This window comes from Lepidochelys olivacea, assembly GCF_965140295.1.
Source record: "Lepidochelys olivacea isolate rLepOli2 genome assembly, chromosome: 11".
Classification (NCBI taxonomy): Eukaryota; Metazoa; Chordata; order Testudines; family Cheloniidae; genus Lepidochelys; species Lepidochelys olivacea.
Genome location: NC_140421.1, coordinates 26292821 through 26313190, shown reverse-complemented (window position 1 = coordinate 26313190; position 20370 = coordinate 26292821). Strand labels below are relative to the sequence as shown.

The 20370-nt window shown below is 37.6% G+C and overlaps 1 protein-coding gene across 4 annotated transcripts in view; it reads right to left on the bottom strand.

Moving 5' to 3' along the window:
* MBD5 (methyl-CpG binding domain protein 5) overlaps positions 1-20370 on the bottom strand; it is a 264996-nt gene that overhangs the window by 104175 nt on the left and 140451 nt on the right. For 3 of the 4 annotated variants that reach the window (XM_084643357.1, XM_084643360.1, XM_084643359.1), the window contains 2 exons: positions 16165-16357; positions 10306-10363 (listed from right to left, as the gene is read on the bottom strand). The gene's annotated coding sequence lies outside the window, so the exon portion shown is untranslated. Of the gene's footprint in view, positions 1-6572; positions 6647-10305; positions 10364-16164; positions 16358-20370 lie in introns of all 4 variants that reach the window. The other variant, XM_084643358.1, reaches the window with a different exon arrangement.

Sequence of the window (20370 nt, the reverse complement as noted above, 5' to 3'; positions counted from 1 at the left end):
GGTGAGCAGCTCCTCAGTGGTGAAAGCACAAATAAAGGACTGTTTAGAAAAGCTGGACATGCACAGGTCCATGGGTCTGGATCTAATGCATCTGAGGGTGCTGAGGGAATTGGCTGATATGATTGCAGAAATATAGGAAATTAAAACTTTGAAAACTCATGGCGATCAGGGGAGGTCCTGGACAATTGGGAAAAGGCAAATATAGTTCCCATCTTTAAAAAAGGGAAGAAGGAGAATCCGGGGAACTACAGCCTCACTTCAGGCCCCGGAAAAATCATGGAGCAGGTCGTCAAGGAATCCATTGTGAAGCACTTGCAGGAGAGGAAAGTGATCAGGAACAGTCAACATGGATTCACCAAGGGCAAGTCATGCCTGACCAACCTGATTGCCTTCTAGGATGAGATAATTGGCTCTGTGGATATGGGGAAAGTGGTGGGCGTGATCTATATTGACTTTAGCAAAACTTTTGATACGGTCTCCCACAGTATTTTTGCCAGCAAGTTAAAAAAGTGTGGATTGGATGAATGGATATAAGGTGGATAGAAAGCTGGCTAGATCGTCGGGCTCAATGGGCAGTGATCAATGGCTCGATGTCTAGTTGGAAGCCGATATCAAGCGGAGTGCCCCAGGGGTTGGTCCTGGGGCTGGTTTTATTCACCATTTTCATTAATGATCTGGAAGATGGGATGGATTGCACCCTCAGCAAGTTCATGGGTGACACTGAGCTGGGGGGAGAGGTAGATATGCTGGAGGGTAGGGATAGAGTCCAGAGTGACCTAGGCAAATTGGAGAATTGGACTAAAAAAAATCTTATGAGGTTCAACAAATACAAGTGCAGAGTCCTGCACTTGGGATGGAAGAATCCCATACACTACTACAGGCTGGGGACCGACTGGCTAAGTGGCAGTTCTGCAGAAAAGGACCTGGGGATTAAAGTGGATGAGAAGCTGGATATGAGTCAATGGTGTGCCCTTGTTGCCAAGAAGGCTAACGGCATTAGTCGGAGCATTGCCAGCAGATCCAGGGAAGTGACTATTCCCCTTTATTCGGCACTGGTGAGGCCACGTCTGAAGTACTGCGTCCAGTTTTGGGCTCCCCACTACAGAAAGGACGTGGAAAAATTGGAGAGAGTCCAGAGGAGGGCAACAAAAATGATCAGGGAGCTGGGGCACATGACTTATGAGGAGAGACTGAGGGAACTGGGCTTATTTTGTCTGGAGAAAAGAAGAGCGAGGGGGATTTGATAAAAAGAAAAGGAGCACTTGTGGCACCTTAGAGACTAACCAATTTATTTGAGCATAAGCTTTCGTGAGCTACAGCTCACTTCATCGGATGCATACTGTGGAAAGTGTAGAAGATCTTTTTATACACACAAAGCATGAAAAAATACCTCCCCCCCCACCCCACTCTCCTGCTGGTAATAGCTTATCTAAAGTGATCACTCTCCTTACAATGTGTATGATAATCAAGTTGGGCTATTTCCGGCACAGATCCAGGTTGTCTCACCCCCCCCCACACACAAACCCACTCTCCTGCTGGTAATAGCTTATCTAAAGTGACCACTCTCCTTACAATGTGTATGATAATCAAGGTGGGCCATTTCCAGCACAAATCCAGGGTTTAACAAGAACGTCTTGGGAGGGGGGGGTAGGAAAAAACAAGGGGAAATAGGTTACCTTGCATAATGACTTAGCCACTCCCAGTCTCTATTCAAGCCTAAGTTAATTGTATCCAATTTGCAAATGAATTCCAATTCAACAGTTTCTCGCTGGAGTCTGGATTTGAAGTTTTTTTGTTGTAATATCGCAACTTTCATGTCTGTAATCGTGTGACCAGAAAGATTGAAATGTTCTCTGACTGGTTTATGAACTTGCCCATAACCTCAGCCGTGTGGAACACAATGCCATCCATAGCCTCAGAAACAACTCTGACATCATAATCAAAAAGGCTGACAAAGGAGGTGCTGTTGTCATCATGAATAGGTCAGAATATGAACAAGAGGCTGCTCGGCAGCTCTCCAACACTATTTTCTACAAGCCATTACCCTCTGATCTCACTGAGAGTTACCAAAAGAAACTATAGTATTTGCTCAAGAAACTCCCTGAAAAAGCACAAGATCAAATCCGCACTGACCTGGGATATTCTGTCTACTACCAAAGATCCATAAACCTGGAAATCCTGGGCGCCTCATCATCTCAGGCATTGGCACCCTGACAGCAGGATTGTCTGGCTATGTAGACTCCCTCCTCAGGCCCTACGCTACCAGCACTCCCAGCTACCTTCGAGACACCACTGACTTCCTGAGGAAACTACAATCCATCGGTGATCTTCCTGAAAACACCATCCTGGCCACTATGGATGTAGAAGCCCTCTACACCAACATTCCACACAAAGATGGACTACAAGCCGTCAAGAACACTATCCCCGATAATGTCACGGCTAACCTGGTGGCTGAACTTTGTGACTTTGTCCTTACCCATAACTATTTTACATTTGGGGACAATGTATACCTTCAAATCAGCAGCACTGCTTTGGGTACCCGCATGGCCCCACAGTATGCCAACATTTTTATGGCTGACTTAGAACAACGCTTCCTCAGCTCTCGTCCCCTAACGCCCCTACTCCACTTGCGCTATATTGATGACATCTTCATCATCTGGAACAATGGAAAAGAAGCCCTTGAGGAATTCCACCATGATTCAACAATTTCCATCCCACCATCAACCTCAGCCTGGTCCAGTCCACACAAGAGATCCACTTCCTGGACACTACAGTGCTAATAAACAATGGTCATATAAACACCACCCTATACCGGAAACCTACTGACCGCTATTCCTACCTACATGCCTCCAGCTTTCATCCAGACCACACCACACGATCCATCGTCTACAGCCAAGCTCTGCGATACAACCGCATTTGCTCCAACCCCTCAGACAGAGACAAACACCTACAAGATCTCTATCAAGCATTCTTACAACTACAATACCCATACAATCACCAGCAACCACATACCACACAACAGAACCACTAACCCAGGAACCTATCCTTGCAACAAAGCCCGTTGCCAACTGTGCTCACATATCTATTCAGGGGACACCATCACAGTGCCTAATAACATCAGCCATACTATCAGAGGCTTGTTCACCTGCACATCCACCAATGTGATATATGCCATCATGTGCCAGCAATGCCCTCTGCCATGTACATTGGTCAAACTGGACAGTCTCTACGTAAAAGAATAAATGGACACAAATCAGATGTCAAGAATTATAACATTCATAAACCAGTCGGAGAACACTTCAATCTCTCTGGTCACATGATTACAGACATGAAAGTTGTAATATTACAACAAAAAACTTCAAAACCAGACTCCAGCGAAAAACTGTTGAATTGGAATTCATTTGCAAATTGGATACAATTAACTTAGGCTTGAATAGAGACTGGGAGTGGCTAAGTCATTATGCAAGGTAACCTATTTCCCCTTGTTTCTCCCCCCCCCCCCCCCCCCGAGACGTTCTTGTTAAATCCTGGATTTGTGCTGGAAATGGCTCACCTTGATTATCATACACATTGTAAGGAGAGTGGTCACTTTGGATAAGCTATTACCAGCAGGAGAGTGGGTTTGTGTGTTTGTGTGTGTGTGTGGGGGGGGGGGGTGAGAAAACCTGGATTTGTGCCGGAAATAGCCCAACTTGATTATCATACACATTGTACGGAGAGTGATCACTTTAGGTAAGCTATTACCAGCAGGAGAGTGGGGTGGGGGGAGGTATTTTTTCATGCTTTGTGTGTATAAAAAGATCTTCTACACTTTCCACAGTATGCATCCGATGAAGTGAGCTGTAGCTCACGAAAGCTTATGCTCAAATAAATTCGTTAGTCTCTAAGGTGCCACAAGTACTCTTTTTCTTTTTGCGAATACAGACTAACACGGCTGTTACTCTGAAACCGGGGATTTGATAGCAGCCTTCAACTACCTGAAGGGGGGTTCCAAAGAGGATGAGCTTGGCTGTTCTCAGTGGTGGCAGATGACAGAAAAAGCAGCAATGGTCTCAAGTAGGAGTGGGGGAGGTTTAGGTTGGATATTAGGAAAAACTTTTTCACTAGGAGGGTGCTGAGGCACTGGAATAGATTACCTAAGGAGGTGGTGGAATCTCTATCCTTAGAGGTTTTTAAGGCCTGGCTCGACAAAGCCCTAGCTGGGATGATTTAGTTGGGGTTGGTCCTCCTGAGGTCTCTTCCAACGCTGATGACCTCCTGAGGTCTCTTCCAACCCTGATTCTATGATTCTGTGATCACAATGGTCCCTTTTGGCCTTGGAATCTATGAATCCTCAGTTGGTCAGAGTAATGAAAAGCAGAATTAGTGGGGGCCACAATGTTTAGACAACAATATAGAGTAAAAGAATGGAGAAAGCTGCCTGTAATTTTTCTGGAGATCTGGTGACCATTGTTGGCTGCTACCATCACCGACATACCTCCGATAAAAGAGCTTTTCACCCGAATTTCAGTAACCAGACAATCTCAATGGAAAATGAAGACGCAAAACCATAAGTAGCTTTCTTAGAAAGGACTAAATGCTACTCTCTAAAGTGAACAATATTCTTATAATTATGTCCTTTTTATATGCTCCATACAAGAATCAAAGTGGATTTAAGATACCTTTTCAAACACCCCACAACTTAGAACATTAGAGGGGAAAAGGAACTCAGAATTGGGGGGGGGAGAGAGAGAGAGAGATGCCCTGGATATGAACAGATAAGAAGGTAACAGCTTTTCCTTCTTTCTTTGAAAAAAAACCAAACCATATTCTATACTTAGCAAAGTATCACTCCATATCAAGAAATAAGTACCCTAAAAATTAATTCTTAAATATATTTCTAATGCATACATTAGAGCTACAGAACAATTTTGTTAGTTTAGGTTTGTTTTTCTTTTTAAAAATAAAATTTGTATTCAGTCTAACAATTTACATTCCAAGTATGAACCCGAGGCAATTTAAAACAGTGAAGTTACTCTGTAGAACAGAATTTTAAGTCATCTTTATGAATACAATCCACTTGCGTCACATTCAGGATAGACTCATTGTATATTACCAAGTGCCTCTGGCTTGAGCACCATACAGATCTATCAAAGGTGACCTGGAGAGGACCACAATGGTTTGTCTCCATTTTAAAATGTCTGAAAGTCATTCCTATTATTTTCAATCACTGGCCTCTTTTCAATCCACAAACATCAAACTCTAAGGAACTCACTTCCTAATTAAAACGGATAGAAAACAAGTTCTAACTTTAAAGAAGCAAAAAACAAAGTACTATGTAGCAAGAACCTGTCTACATAATAAAGATTCCGGTCACATATTTCAAAATATTCTTTGTTATAATGTTAATTTAGATGTTTTGAAATATTTTAAAGACATTCTAGCACATAAAGAGCAACAATATTTATAACTCTCTTTCATAAGGTTGCTTTTTTTTTTTTTAAACAGACACTATGGCTAACAAAAACAGACCTCCAAATGGCTGGGAAGCATTTTTTTTCCATATCTTCTGTCTCCCCCAACATTTACTTTCCTATGGGAGAATTTCCTGACCCTTACCATATTTTAACTTCTAGAAGAGCAGTTTCCCTCTAGATGTTAATTGTTTGGGGCGAGAATGAGTGGCTGATTTTCTGGTTGCATGGCTTTTAGCTTAATTCTATGTGGCTGATTTGTGAGATGGATTTATCATAAAAGCTCATTTCAGGTCACGGCTTCAGCAAAACTTTCCCACAGCTCATTGACATTCAGTTAGCTCTGGAAGACCCCAACACTGATGGTATTACATACTAGTAAGAAAGATTTCGAACCAAGAAACAAGGAGGCTTCAAAAGGCCAAACACAACATTCTGCAGCTGAAGGAGAGGGAATTTGAACTTCCAAAGTGCAATAGGCACAACAAGAAGGGTCTTTAATATTTAAAAAATGTATTCAACATGTAACAGGCTTAAATGCTTCTCTTGCTGACTTAAGTTAATAAATCTGTTCACCAGAAAATTATCAGTGTAGTTTCTGAATTCTGTCAGATCAAGAGAGAAGGAAATGAAAACCAAGTTAAGAAAATCTTTGAAGGTCACATTCTGATTATGACCTCATATCTAATTCAGCTGCAAATATTTTTTAAGCACCGGACCAATGTTGCAAATACAGGAACTAGGAGTTCAAAAGTTGATCCAAGGACATAACATAAAAAGACCAAATTTATTCACCCAAACTCCGGACCCTTGGTTCCCAAAGGCCAAATCACTTAAGGTGAACTCAGTTTTCATCAGTATTTTTAGACTGCAGAATATATGGCCAAACAATTACACGAGTACCTTTTTGCTGTACATTCTAGAGGCACTTAATAAGTAAGTGCAGAAAATATTGACCCAATAAATATCAAATTAACTATTTGAAAATTTTGCTTTTATCTGACAGCTTCTCAGTAAATAATTTTGCGTACAGGCCATTAAGTTGTGATAAAATACAGAATAATAATTAAAAAACTGATGTAAAAATGGAACCGAAAGTCTCCATTAGTTTTTACTTACATGTTTTTTTAAAAATCAGCCCGCTGGAAATATAGTCAGTGGATATGATCTGTTGGTACGACACTCTTCCCTTGCTTAAGATGACCCCAAAAGTTCATTAATTGTGCAATGTGTGAATTCAAAAACAAAGCATTCGAGAGTAAAAAAAAAACAACAACAAAAAAAACAAACAAAAAACAAAAAATCACACTTGTGCAGAAAGAATGCAGAGACCCAAATTGTATAAATTACACTAAATCATCTTGCTTTGTACTAGGTACCGAGCACTCAATGCAGAGAAATATTAAGTCATTTGAGTCATTCAGACTGAGCTTCTGTGCAACAGAATGTCAAAAAATATAGTGGGATTGCAAATTAAACCTGTAAATTATGCTTTTGTGCTAAAGTATTAAGTCATGTGACTAAGCTATTTTTAGAGACATGAAATGTTTTTTTCCTCAAGTGCTGTTCTTAAAATTGTTTACTGAAACATTCAGCAAATAATTAACAATTTCCCTAGTCTTTCATGAGAAGAATACTCTTAAAATAACAAATTATGTTAACATAAAATTAAATATTCAGGCACCTTAATACAAGCTCTGTATCATTACTTGGTCTAATAAAACAGTGTTTAGTGAGCTCATGCTGGCTGTCTGCAATGTAGTATGCTACAGACCTGTACAGAATGATTTATTAATGTTTCTATTGCAATAATACTACATCTTTCATTGTTTTACAAAATCTAACAATTAATTATAGTGGATTTTTTCCTCAAAAAGTGATTCTCAATAAACTGAAACGGAAGACCAAACCTTCTTTTATTGTAAGAAGATAAAAGATATAAACCCCTTGATAACTTTATTTGAATTTTTTGGTTTGAATATTGAAGCAACTCAGTAATATAGGTTAAAGTACAGCAGCAGAAGTTGAAATCCTAATGTTTTTGGATCAGCCACATTGGTCATGAATGCTTCAAATTATTCTTGTTGTCCAATGTGAATTTGTAGATGAAAAATTTTGTAAATTAAATTCAAGTATTTAGATAATGTGGTGCTCACTATGAACAAGCAACAAGAATCAGAAAGAAGGAAGTAAATCAGTATTTGAGGATGTGTTCAAACCACCCAAGCACCCAAGAAGTCTATTGGTTATTTTAAATAGGCCATAGACCTAATTATACTTTTGTGTAATATGAGCATTTAGCAAGTTTAAATAAACACACACACACACACACAGAGTCAAAAAGACAATAAAGTTGTTACTCCCAAAGGACTGTATTTTTCCCTTCTGTGCATGTATTGCTTTGGTTAGCATTAATGGGACTTGTGTGCGCAGATGGAAGAAAGATTATATACAAAATCTCTTTTCCATTTAGTTGTGAAGATAAATGATACTAAATCAATGCTCTTTATTTTGATAGATAAAAATGTTACCCTAATGCTTTTTCTCCCCTCAGGGAAAAATTTCTTTGACTTATTTTTCTTTTAAGAAAAAAAACCTATGGCAGATTCAATATTTCAAACAATTTTATTTGTAACATGGTTGATGAGTCACTTATAGCATGTTTTGAAAACTAAAACTAGCTGCTACCAGTAAAGAAGGTTTGGCATTCTTTTTGAAAGAATTTAGGATAACATTTAATGGTGTTTTGGTGCCAACCTGCAATTATCATGCAGTAAAATAAAATGAATGTCTCTTTAGGATTCTAATCTATGTAGATAAAGACATTAAGATCAGTTCTTATATTTTTAATTTGAGTGATTCTGAGCCCTGAAGAGACGTTTGCAATTTTTGGACATGATCCTGCACACACTTACTTACATAAATATTCTTACTTTTTTCAACAGAGTTGCATGTGCTATCGAAGGGTATTCATAGGATTAAATGTGCACAGGATTGGTCCCTTGAAGGTAGATTAAAAAAAACAAATAACTGCCTACTCTAAGTCAATGTTGAAATATTAGGGGCAAGCCAAATATCATATACCAATTTCAGCTTACTTTTCTACTGTGTGGTAAAAAAGCTGACAGGTAACATCAGTTTACTATTACTAAAATTACATTAATAGGAAATTTAGATATAAACAAAAGACCAGATGTGGATGATAAATTATAGAAAATTGCTGGAGTAACTTCACACCACATGTGCTTATAGTCTGCTTAGCCATACATATGGAGGATTCCCCCCAGTGTAGGGAAATCATTGGGTTCATTGGAAATCAATCCTCTCTCCCTTCCTCTTGCCCCAGCTTCAATATTAATATGTACGCCATATAATTTCTTCTAGGAGGTATGTGGTTGTGGCTTTTTTTTTTTGGGTACAATTACAGTATTATCCGATTATCATCACTTTAAGGGACAATATTTCAGATGTGCAGCCGCTACACTTGCATCAGCATGAAATGCTCTTGCACTTACTCAGTTAAGTATGACAGTTTATGCTTTAAAATATATGGCAATACTTGTCACTCATGTGGGACTAAAATGTGGCTCTTATACTTTTGGATTGAATCCTGGTCCTATTGACTTTCTTGGGACTAAAGTTTTGCCCTTAAATTGTGTAGGAAAATATAAATATAAAGTAACTGTCAATAAACAAGCAAACAAAAAAGAAAACCATTTTAACTTCTGCAAACTCTCTCACACATGAGTAGTCCCCCAGTTCAGTTAATGGGTATACCATTAATAAACATAAGAAAGAACTACTTGTGTACATAAGGATTTGGCCCTACTGAAACATTTATAAGGTATTCTGTATTACGTTTTCCCATTCTTAACCAGTTATCTCTACACCTGACAGATGGTTTCCTGAAAAGGGGTCCAGAAGCTCAAGCATTTCTACAACAAAAGAAAAGTGGGTGATTTTACCCCTTTTATTTGCCTCCACTCCATGAACAATTACCACACATACATATTTCATTTGGCCCATGAAGCCCATTAACTATAGGGGTAATACTTTAATAAACAAACAATCCTTGTATATATGACCTTTTCTTATATCTTTATCTTCTCCCATCTGCTAGAGCAAGTCAGAAAATAGAAACTCCTTCCAGAAATTTTTTTTTGCAAGGTGGGGGAGGAGGATGGGCAGGGGATCATTCCAAATTGGGACAAAAAGCCAAAAATGCAACATTTTTTCCAGGAAGGGATTTCTAGAAAAATTCAGTTTTGGAAGAACCAACACAGAATTCTTCCGTTTCCCATCTGGAAGACTCTTGTCAATTTCACTTCCTCACAGCAGACAAAGTGAAATTGATAAGAGCCAAGATGCAGAGAAAGGGATGCTCAGCCTCCTTACCTTCTTCTAAGACAAGGGCTGAGTGTCCTGCTGTCTGCCTCTCTTGCAGTCAGACTGAGTGCAGAGGGGTAGGGTTGGCTGAGAGCCAGAGAGTAAGGACACAGCCTCCGGCAGGCTGCCTGGAGGCCATTATTTTGATTTTCCTCATGGAAAATTGAAATTTTCCTGAGAAAAATTTTGATTTTCTGATAAGGGCATTTTCTATTGGAAAATCATTCAGACAGAAAATTCTAACAGCTCTTCCATCTACATCATCTACATTATGCGACCTGAGTGAGTTGTTTAGGGAATACACTTCTAAGTTATAAAATTCTCTCTCTCCCCATCCCAACATGCATTATTTTGATTTATTATACAAGTCATGTGATCAAAAGTGGTCCAACTAAAAAGTACTTATTGCTTTGCAATTAACAAAGTAAGATACAGTATTTAATTGTAGCAGGAAGCAAAAACTGACCTTTTTCCTTGTTAAGGATTAGACATAAGGTGGGTATGTTCATCCTGTTCATTCTAAGCTGAAAAACAAAGGACTAGTTGATACAGAAGATACACAAATGTATATTATAATAAAAGTTTAACCTTTAATAATTCTCAGTTTGCCCTAAATTTTTTATAAACCCACTTGGGTAGACAAATTTCGTAGTCTTTTATTTCTACTAACAAATGACTTTGAAGCAACTACCTACTTGTTAACACAAAGGCACATAATTTTGTTTAAAACACCACAAACATGGCAAAATAAATCTGATGTTTAAGTCTGTTCTAATCAAGATTATTTTTTATTTTAGCAATAATATTAATAAAGTGCTCAATTGTGGGTTTGCCTTTACTTCAGAGTAAGGGGCAATGTGGTTTTGTACTCCCTGAATCACAATCTCCCTCCTGTTCCAGCAAGGGATTAAAATTATGCCAGGTTTATTCCTACTCTCTGTTGCCTGATGTATTGCCAGTGGAGGTGACAAACTCAAGACTCCATCCAGTGACTACCCCCTTTCTGGTCATCTGCAGGAGGGAGGGATGCAGCAGCTCTGTAGTCTCTGCTTACCCACTCAAGAGGTTACCCATTAGGGGATACTCAAAGCTGCACTGCAAAGACACATTTTGCACTCCCTTCTTCTCGTGTGTGCTGTATGCAAGCCAGGCCAAAATTTGGCCCTAAATAGTAATTTTGGGTATTTACCCCATCAAGTCCCCAGTTGCCAAATAAAAGGCAGCTGCAGAAGTGTCTGTCATGCTTGTAAATATTTAATCAAATCATTTTTTTTAAATAAAACAAATAGGAACTCAGAGGTAGGTCTCTGAGTGCTGTTATTGACTCTTGAGGATAAATTCATGGGATTAACTATCACTTCCACAGCCTCTCTCTATTAAAAAAAAGGAATTTTAAATAAAGATTACTCTACATTTGTGTGTTCTTTTATCCAATCACCAGTCAGATTACTGGCCAATCAAGAATTTTTTTAAAATTGGCCTTAAAAAAGAATTTTAACAACAACTAGCAAAAGAAAAAAAAAATCCTGTTAGTCTTCGTAAGTACATCAGAAGTAGGAAGCCTGCCAGACCACCAGTAGGGTCTCTAGATGACTGAGGTGTTAACGGAGCACTCAAGGAAGTAAAGGCCATTGTGGACAAGCGAAATGAATTCTTTGCATCGGTCTTCACCGGAGAGGATGTGAGGGAGATTCCAATACCTGAGCCATTCTTTTTAGGTAATAAATCTGAGGTGCTGTCCCAGATTGCAGTGTCAATAGAGGTGGTTTTGGAACAAACTGATCAATTAACAGTAATAATGATTAGAAATATGGAACAGCTCCCATGAAAGGAGAGATTAAAAAGATTGGGATCATCTTGGAAGAGTGATGGCTAAGGGGGGACATGATAGAGGTCTATAAAAATCATGAATAGTACAGAGAAAGTGAATAAGGATGTGTTATTTACCCCTTCACATAACACAAGAATGAGGGGTCACCCAATGACATTAATAGGCAGCAGGTTTAAAACACACAGAAGTAAGTGCTTCTTCACACACCACACAGTCAACCTGTGGAACTTGTTACCGGGGATGTTGTGAAGGCCAAAAGTATAATTGGGTTCAAAAAAGAATTAGATAAGTTCATGGAGGATGGGTTCATCAATGGCTATTAGCCAAGATGGTCAAGAATGCAAGCCCATGCTCTGCGTGTCCCTAAACCTCTGACTCCCAGATGCTGGGACTGGACGACAGAGGATTTTTACTAAAAAATAAGCCTTATTGTGAGGGTATAAGTGGGAAGTAATTGGTGCAATGGCCATGTGCTGGCTCTTTCTACAGGGATGAATTTCATCAAAAAAGATTTGAATTTTTGAAAAATCACATAACATTTAACATGAGGTATCTACTTGTCTGTGTATAATAAGGATAAAAAGTAACTTTGCAAATGTGGTATTACAGGCATTTACCAAAGTATAATGAACAGAATAGATGTGTTGCTACTGCAGCAACATACAAAAGTTTTCTACTAAGGAAACTCAAGAGGAGACTGCTGAAATATTTTTACATCCAGTGAAAAAATGTACTCAGACTGAGGTCTCAGAGGCATGATTTCAGAATAAAATTGGGAGAGAGAGCCAAGAACAATCATATTTTCTTCATTTTTTAGGTTATGGATAACATAACCACAAAAGTCTATTAACTGTTTTACTAAAGAGTCCTCATGAAATAGCCATCTGAAATCTCAAACACAAACTGTGTTGTCAGCCAGTGTCACACAACTTTAATAAAGAATTTTCATTCTAGTCCTTAACTGGCGTTGGTGAAATACTGTGTAAAGAAAAAAAATGGAGAGGAGTACCCAGATACCCTGTTTCCAGCATGTGAGAGATAGGATGTACATACTCTACACTAGATTGGAAAAGAAAGGGTTCTTTTCATAAGGAATGAAGGAAGCCAAAGGCTTGACCCACCCCAGAAAAACTGCTCAGTCTACCACCTGGAAAGAAGCAAACTACCTGGGGTCATCAAGGGGGTGAAGACAAAAAGGAGGGTAAGGAACATATGGATGTGCAGAGGGAGGGAAAAAGTGTGCTCTCTCTCTTGGAAGGCAATAGAGTGAGGAAGCTGCTAGATCCTCCCCAAAAGGATGGAAAATCTGGAAATCTGATTGTTTTGTCACAATGTAAGAACTGGAGTACTTGTGGCACCTTAGAGACTAATCAATTTATTTGAGCATGAGCTTTCGTGAGCTACAGCTCACTTCATCGGATGCATACCGTGGAAACTGCAGAAGACATTATATACACACAGAGACGTTGGTCTCTGTGTGTATATAATGTCTTCTGCAGTTTCCACGGTATGCATCTGATGAAGTGAGCTGTAGCTCACGAAAGCTCATGCTCAAATAAATTGGTTAGTCTCTAAGGTGCCACAAGTACTCCTTTTCTTTTTGCAAAGACAGACTAACACGGCTGTTACTATGAAAAATGTAAGAACTCTACTTCTTGCCAGAGACAAAAGTTAAAACTCAAGTGAGCTGGTTTGAGTCTTCCCTGTGAATGAAGCTGAGAAAAGCTGTGGTCCAAACTCTCAGCAAGACCAGAGAGTTCCAAAGATGTGTACATAAAACAGATGATATTTTGTTTCTCCTTGTGTTATGTTTTCTTTTATATCTGAGACTATGTAACATCTTGTGTGCCCTTATACCTAATGGTAAATGAGTCCTATTAATAAATATTAATAATGAATATTTGTATTACTTAAAATATAAAAGTATTTTAACATGTTTAATGCACCATAAATACATTAATGGAGTAACAGAAGTGTACTGTGTGACACAAATAAAGGTAAATAAATGCAACTCCCTGTTTCATTTTAGGTGTTTGTGAGGTCATTAACTCTTTCAGGAAAAACAAAGATCCCTGAACTCACGCCTCTTTCAGATAAAACACCTTTCAGTGCTATTTTTAAAATGTATGCATTTCCAATGTTTTAGCTACCCAGGTGTCTTGGCTCCACTGAAGCTTCCATTGACTTCAACAAAGCCAGAATTTCACCCTGTTTTGGATGTAGTGTCTTAAGGAATGTTCATTTACGTATGAAAAAAACCACTTATTTCAGTTCACTTTTATATATTAAAAACTACCATCAATGAAGATAGACTTTAAATACCTGTACCACACATTGAAACTTTTTTCACACATATCAACAATAGCAATAACTTCCAGGAAAATACAAAGTGAGGATAAAACAACACCAACAATTTGTGTGTTTATGCAAAATTAGAATCCACTAGGATTGGAAGACCTGTGATCTAGATTTTTCGTGTGTGCTCTGTTCCGTTTCCTCTAGCGTTGGGTATTCAAGGAACACGAACATGAACACACACAGGTCTAAGATTCCTGGAAATAGTACAATTTCCTAAAAGTATTACTCAAACAAAACAGAGGTGCAGGAATCAAAATGACATTTCATGAGTGGAGAGTTCTTACATTTTAATTAGTCTGGATTCTGTCTGATCACTCTCCAGTGACTATTGCATTTTGCTAACTTCAATAGGGAGTCCTAAGAGACTCTTCATCCTTAAAAAGGAAAGGCGTTCTTGTGGCACCTTAGAGACTAACAAATTTATTTGAGCATAAGCTTTCGTGAGCTACAGCTCACTTCATCAGATGCATTTGAAGTGAACTGTAGCTCACGAAAGCTTATGCTCAAATAAATTTGTTAGTCTCTAAGGTGCCACAAGTACTCCATTTCTTTTTGCTAATACAGACTAACATGGCTGCTGCTCTGAAACCTGTCTTCATCCTTACAATTTCATGCTTTTTGCAGTCAAATATCAGGGGCCCATAAAATCTCTTCTTTCTTGGATACACATACAAAAATAAAATTAGCTCTGAATTCAGGGCTTCTCTTAGTGACATCCTGTCTTAGGGCCTATTAACTATTGTAGTGATTCTGTGACCTGGCTACGGTCTGCTACAACAGTAGAGTAATACACTACTTAGCATAGCCTTTCTACTGGAAAAAGACAAGCAGTCACTTACTTTTAACATACTACACTGCACTGGCATCAGAGTTTGGAAATCTGGAAGCCATGCAGCTTTGGTGAGTCTTGCTACAACAGTGACTGTGACAGAAAACATCCATGACTTTATGGGCCACCCAAGTCTTCATGAAACTCAGCCAAAAGGCTGGCTGCTATCTTAACCTATTAAGGGAGAGCTTGACCACTGAATCTCAGATTCAAAATGAGTTGAGGCACACAGGAGTCTGAGTTTTCTGGTGGAGCATTTCACACAAGCGGAGATGGTTGATTATATACAGTGATGTACTATAGTCACAACATGCTATATTTGCTCCTCCCCTCCATTTTATGGATTGTTTGCTTGAAACTACCAAAGGAAGAAACAATGGGTGAGCAAGGAGAAATCTAGAACAAAGAGGTATAGAAAAAATAACTTCACACAGAAGGTGTGTTTTAGGGACAATATCTCAAGGCAGTACCCTAAATAGCCCTATGGAAGTTTAAGACAATCTTAAAAAAAAAAAATCAGATAAAAGGACTACTAATAACTCCCTCCCAAAGAGATTAAGAAATGCTCTAAAAGCTTTGGAAAAATCTTGAAGCTCTGGAATTAGCCTGGTATTTATAGCATAGCTTCCCAGTGTGTTCTTTGAGCTTCCTAATGTATTGTTTTTTCCATCTGCTAACTGTCAATATGGTATAACCTTATATTTCGATTATAAAAATGTACAAAAAGAGCTTTTTAAAAAAATTACAGTAGAGTTTTGGCTTAATTTCTTAGTGCGAGTCAGCTACTCTGGCATCAAAAATGTAATCTAGGTCACAGATAATGCTGAATCTTTTCTGATGTAAATAAATAGCATTCCACTGTTTAATTATGTCAAAGTATATTATAACCATTTATGACTAATGCCTATATGAATCACATTGTCACAACACATGTTAAGTTTATCACATGAAAATATTCAACTTCATATACTGTCTGAATGAAATCAATTAAAACCAGGTCAAGAATGTATTTTTCCCCTCACTTAATTAGCAGCAAAAACATGTAAAGCATGCCCTGCTGGTCTTAAACAAAGAGTATGAATTGCAAAATTGTTTATACTTTCAATTCATCTTGGTTAAATACTGAAATTCTCTGCTCTATGCTGCTCTCTTGATTAGTTTTCTAATATTAACTCAAACTTTTGTAGAATTTTATTGCATGGAATATATTTAGCAATAATCTTTCCCATTGTAGCATGCTAATACCAAAATAAAATAAAATAAGTCTCAGTATAAAAACGTATTGATTTTTTTAAAAAAATACTTACTTATAATGCTCTTCATGGCCTTGCTTCTAGTTACCTTACGGACCTTTTGGTTTCTGAAATTTCTGGGTGCACATTCAACTTTGCTTCAGAGACTCTCCTGTCTGTAGTTTGGCTATGGACTTGGGTCACTGGGGGTAGGTCCTTTTCTTATTATACCCCTCATCTGTGGAACTCTTTGCACCCCAAGTTACATCTGTTGAGTCAGTAATATTGTTTACATTAAACCACAAATCAAATCTTTTGATTTCACTTTTTCACTTTTCTTGGCTGTTCTGTAAAACATTCTCAAACTACTTTATACTCTGTACCATAATTTTATTTATTAAAAGAAAAAAAGGAGGAAGGGGTGGAGAAAGAAATAAAGATATCTTTTGCTAAATCATGGAGGCTATTACAGTGTACATCCAAGAATCAGAAACAATTGATCTGTTAAAAATGGATAATTAAGGTTTGTGCAATGATATTATTGTATAAAAAGTATACATTTAAAGAAACACTTTCTCAAACAAATTCAGTTATATTACCCATCGCTGAGATGAGCTAAACACTCTAGGTTTTAAGTATCATAGCAAATAATCCTCATAATTTAAAGACAATTCTGTAGTTAATATCACAAGATAAAAGATGTAAAAAATATGCAACTTGCAGTAGTATTTCTCTCTCTCTCTCTCTGTATTGCAAACTGAATGGCCTCTATTCTGCAAAGCAATCTGTCAATACAGGTTGTGAGCCGTTCACTAGGATTTTGTGCAGGTACATGAATTGCTGGCACATTCCATTGCAGAAACAGTGCACGGATGGCACTCAATGCTGCTATCTTTTAAAAGAAGACAGCACTACATTGTCATTGAGCTGCAACATAGTGTGCTGCAGTACGTAAGTTTCTCCAGAGCAGACTTTTAATGTAGCAGTTTCAGTTTCTCTGCCACTGAGAGCAACTAGGAGTCATTGCACAGCCCTTTAATTCAATTAGCTGGTTTCTTTTAAAGGAGAAAAGCATTGGATCCAATCAGATTGAAGGCAGATTGAAAGGAGAGCTAATGTAATCTCCTAAAAGGCAATACTTGGAAAGTCTGCTAGTTTAACACCAGTATTTTGAAGACCCATTAGAAATACTCTACTGAAAACCAACAGAATTATATCAGAATTGATTAAAAGTGCTTTATCAAAAGAAGTGCAACAAACCTAATACATATTTTCGGGATCTTACACTATGTCTGTTGAATCAGTTTTAGTTTATAGAATATATAATTAGGATCTTAGTAGGGAGCTGGTACAGTTGGGTTTTACAATCAACAAATAACATCCCCTCACATATCCAATCCCACTCCCATAAAACAAAACAATCTACCAGGTTTACTGGATCTTCACTGTAATATGAAGATTCTTACAAGGTTCAGTGTAGTACCAAATCTTGAATATATTAAATTACAAACTTAATCCATTATATTAAATATTATTACTGAATGTCTTAATTAAGCATGTAAACAAAACCCTTCCATTTTCTTGGAGAATATTTCATCTTTATCAATTACCAGCACTAATGAAGTCAACAAAAACTAATCATGAGATTTTATTACTTGAAAATAGTACTTCCTCAATGTAAGAGTAAAATTGAGCCAGGGTTTAATCAGAGAATAGGTATCAATACATTAAAAAATAATCACATTATTTCCTAGGTCCACTGAATCTCTTATGGAGCTGTTATAGTCTTTCACAGGCAGAGGATTTAAATATAAGCTTAAATATGTTCATCTAAACAGTATGTTTTAAATATATATTATTGTAGGGCTTTAGCATTTAGGTTTTCTTAAAATACGGGACACTGTCTTTTGTGTGTGAATAGATATCTCTTCATGAAAGGTGATAGACTAAAATCCATTCACACTGGATGCTTCTATCTATGTACAAAGCAGGAGTGGACAAGACAGCGGCCCCCTGATATGCCTGAAACCTGATCTACGGAAAAGATCACCTATAAGGTTAAAAACAGTTCATTCTTCACAGCCTTTAAGCCTATGGCCTCTAGTCAGATGGCAGATGATACCAATCAAATGTGGTAGCATCTTTTGTCATATGGCCTCTCTAGATTTCATACATAGGTAGCTGTCTCCCCATTAAAAGTATTTTCAATCCCTAACTCAGGCCAATGGTTCCAATAGAAGCTTGTGTGAATATGGTTTTACAGGACTGGGCTCTCAGCTGTGAACTTTAACTGCTAGTTTGTAGGTATTCAAGAAAATGAATACTGTAGAATTTTCAATCCAGAATTTTCAAATCTTAAACATAGACACGACACTTTACTGCATAAGGATTTTTTAACTAGAGAAAATATCTGAAATCTGCAACAAGGCAAATTCATTCCTTTGTGTATATGCTACATACAATCTTTTTCATTCAAAGAATTAAACTTTAACCTTATAATGGCATTTTTTGTAAGACCCTCTCTGAAATAACTGAAATTTCTTAAAGAAATTGGTGCATCTAAATAAAGCATTGCATCATGCATAAACACTCTGTGCACCAGACGTTTAACACAGCATTTGTTTACCCAAGCAAAATAAATAAAGCTCTAAAAAAACATGACGTAACATAGTGTTTAAAAATGTATTATGCAAAATATTTAAGCCATGCATCTTTATACCATGAATACAATACACTAGAGTAAAAATTATTTCTTAATTTCATATTTAAATGTATTCCTAATGTACAGTTGAAGTAAAAGTAATTTACAAAAAATGTACATATCCTCCCTTAACCATATAAGTCTAATTAATGTACATATTACATAACAAATTTACTGGGAACAGCATATTTCAATGAATACAGCATATTTCCACCTAGGATTTCAGTACCTACATCACATGGACAATTGACAATAATCTTAAGTATAAAAAGTCTCAAAGTCACCAAGAATTCTAGAGCACCTTATTTTCTAATCTCAGCTTGAATGTATACATGATTTCTCCACTAATAATTTCTAAACCAGATAACCTTAAGCTACAAAAAGTGACTTTTTGAATACATGGAAATGTACAAGACAGAAGGTTATTTTTTCAATAAAAACTGTAATGTTAATCATTACTTCAGACATTCACCTTCATTATACGTATATGTACATGTTGTGCTCATCAGCATTATAAATGCCACTGAACAGCTACGATGTGTGATTTTATAAAACACATTGCCCAGCTATAGTTGATAAAGAGAGTGTCCTATGTGCACTGGCTAAGGGCATTGCTGTTGCTCAGAGTTATCAAACGGACACTCCCAACTATTCTGCTTCTCCATTACCCAAAAGACCTCGCCTTTTTTCTGTCTCCTTCTTCTTCTCTACCTCTTTTGGTCAAAGATTTATCTTTTGTCTGATCGGTGTTCTCAGGGATTGGGTTCTAGACCAGTCTTTTGGTTGGATGGTTTGTTCATGCAATGCAACTCTCCTAGAATGACAGCCCCATAAAATATGGCACACTGAGCAGCACCTAACTTATGACGGAAGATTCCACTGGTGATCAGGAGCTGTTATTTTCCTTGGTAACAAGAAGAAAGAATCAATTTCTAACAAGATTTAATAACTCCATTATTAATGAATGCCTGTGAAAATGAGGTAGGATCAGAGGCTATAATCGGGAAAAAACAAGTTAAAAATTACTTAGACAAGCTAGCTGTCTTTAAGTCACCAGAGCCTGATGAAATACACCCTAGAATACTCAGGAAGCTGACTGAGGAGATATCTGAGCGATTAGCAATTATCTTTGAAAAGCATATATAAGCATTTATAAGCATGGAAGCATATAATTAAGCATTCAATTTACAAACACCTAGATGATAATAAGGTGATAAGCAACAGTCAGCATGGATTTCCTGTCAAACCAACCTAACAGCTTTCTTTGACAGGGTAACAAGACTTTTGGATGGGGGGGAAGCAGTAGATGTGGTGTATCTTGACTTTAGTAAGGCTTTTCATACGGTCTCGCATGACCTTCTCATAAACCAACTAGGGAAATACAACTAGATAGAGCTACTATAAGGTCAGTGCACAAATGGGTAGAAAACTATTCCCAGAGAGTAGTTACCAGTGGTTCACAGTCAAACTGGAAGGGCATAGCTCGTAGAGTCCCACAGGGATCCGTTCTGGGTCCAATTCTGTTCAATATCTTCCTCAGTGATTTACATAATGGCATATAGAGTACACTTATAAAGTCT